This window comes from Pygocentrus nattereri, chromosome 16 (assembly GCF_015220715.1).
Source record: "Pygocentrus nattereri isolate fPygNat1 chromosome 16, fPygNat1.pri, whole genome shotgun sequence".
Taxonomy (NCBI): domain Eukaryota; kingdom Metazoa; phylum Chordata; class Actinopteri; order Characiformes; family Serrasalmidae; genus Pygocentrus; species Pygocentrus nattereri.
The window spans coordinates 14,849,972-14,852,124 of NC_051226.1; positions in this window are offsets into that span (position 1 = coordinate 14,849,972).

A 2,153-nucleotide genomic window follows, 5' to 3' on the forward strand; every position below is an offset into this window, starting at 1 on the left:
AACATGTGAAAGAGCATGTTGGGTATCATTCTACCTTCTCCTACAATTTGGTCTAACGATGTAATGATAGTTTGATTTGCCTAAATTGTAGAGCCAGTTCTCTCAGGCACTCTTAGTGAAGTGAAACAGGAGCTGTATTAAAAAGATAAGGTGGGGCTTGGTTTTAATGGCGTCTGCCTGGTCTCTTCAAGGATGCAAGAAATTTCACAGAAGACATTGTCTCACCACTATTATTCCCAGAACAGAGCAAAATGCAAGGGAAAAGTTTTGGATTATTTATTACAAAACCAACAGAAGAGCAAGTATAGCAGAAATGATTGATAGTGTTATAGCTTTTTCACACAGGAAAACAAACAAACAAAGAACAAACAAAAAACACATGTACCTTTTGATTTTTAGATTTTATATCCCACAAAAAAGATATTTTTTCTTGCTTTTTTCAAGTAGAGTTGAAAGTGATTAACACAGAGTATTGACCCTACACATCCCGTCTCATCTCCAGGCTTTTTATTATATTGTTCTGTTTTAGAATACTAGGTTATGAAAATGTACAGAAACCTATTAAAGGTACATGATTAGACCTTAAAATCACTGCTATACCTTTGAGGGAACATTTATATTGTTTGTATCTTGATGAATGAAACATGTACCTGCACAGAACCTTTATTTCTAACAATGTACACATTTGTGAGGGAGAAACATATTACTACATGAGCATACTGAAGTACAATAAGTTTCAGTAGTTTTTTTTCTTTCTTTAAAGAAGGTTGGATTAATTATCCATCCATCCATTTTCTAAGCCGCTTCTCCGTCAGGGTCGCGGGGGGATGCTGGAGCCTATCCCAGCAGTCTTCGGGCGGAAGGCAGGATACACCCTGGACAGGTCGCCAGCCATCACAGGGCAGACAGACAGACAGACAGACACAGACAGTCACACCTAGGGGCAATTTAGCATGTCCAATTGGCCTGACTGCATGTCTATGGACTGTAGGAGGAAACCAGAGAGCCCAGAGGACACCCACGCAGACACGGGGAGAACATGCAAACTCCACACAGAGAGGACCCCGGTCACCCAGCCGGGGAATCAAACCCAGGCTCTCCTCGCTGTGAGGCGACAGCACTACCCACCACGCCACCATGCCGCCCTGGATTAATTATTTAATGCAAAATTCTCCCTAAAAATATATATATGCACACATACATATATAGCCAAAAGTGTTTGCTCGTCTGCCTTCAAACACATATGAACTTGAGTGAGATCCCATTCTTAATCCATAGGGTTTAATATGATGCCAGCCCACCCTTTGCAGCTACAACAGCTTCAACTCTTCTGGGAAGGCTTTCCACAAGGTTTAGAAATGTGTTTATGGGAATTTTTGACCATTCTTCTGGAAGCGCATTTGTGAGGTCAGATACTGATGTTGGACGAGAAGGCCTGGCTCGCAGTCTCCGCTCTAATTCATCCCAAAAGTGTTCTATCTGGTTGAGGTCAGGACTCTGTGCAGGCCAGTCAAGTTCTTCCACACTAAACTCATTCATCCATGTCTTTATGGACCTTGCTTTGTGCACTGGTGCACAGTTATGTTAGAACAGGAAGGGGTCTTCCTCAAACTGTTCCCACAAAGTTGGGAGCATGAAATTTGGTGGGAAAAACGGGGGCAGACACAATTTATTTTCTATTATTACAATACACATGCAAGCAATACATTAATGACAATGTGAACAGAACAACAGCAGCAAGAACACAGCATAAAAAATAAACAGGGAAAGAAGAAAGAGTTACATAATTACAGGGGAATATTACACAGTAAGGCTAAGATATCAGAGCAGAAGAGGCGCAGATAACACAGGTTTGGAGTGCTTTATAATGTTTTACTGGACTTAAGAGTTTTGAGATAAGTGCTTAGGTATGTTTTAAAAAAAAAACTTTTGGCTTTTGCTCAGAAAATATGCTGGTATGTAGATGATACATCTATTTTCAATATATAGTTTTAGACTAAGTCTGATGTTTCTAAGAATAAACCTATTCAAGTACGTCCAGAACATCTGACAGACACGCAGTGATGCGCACCTCTCTCCTCAACTGTGGTGTGTGTGACGTGGGGTGGGGGGTGTCGGACGTCTCGCCCCGTTCTGATTCCGTTCTCGCGATA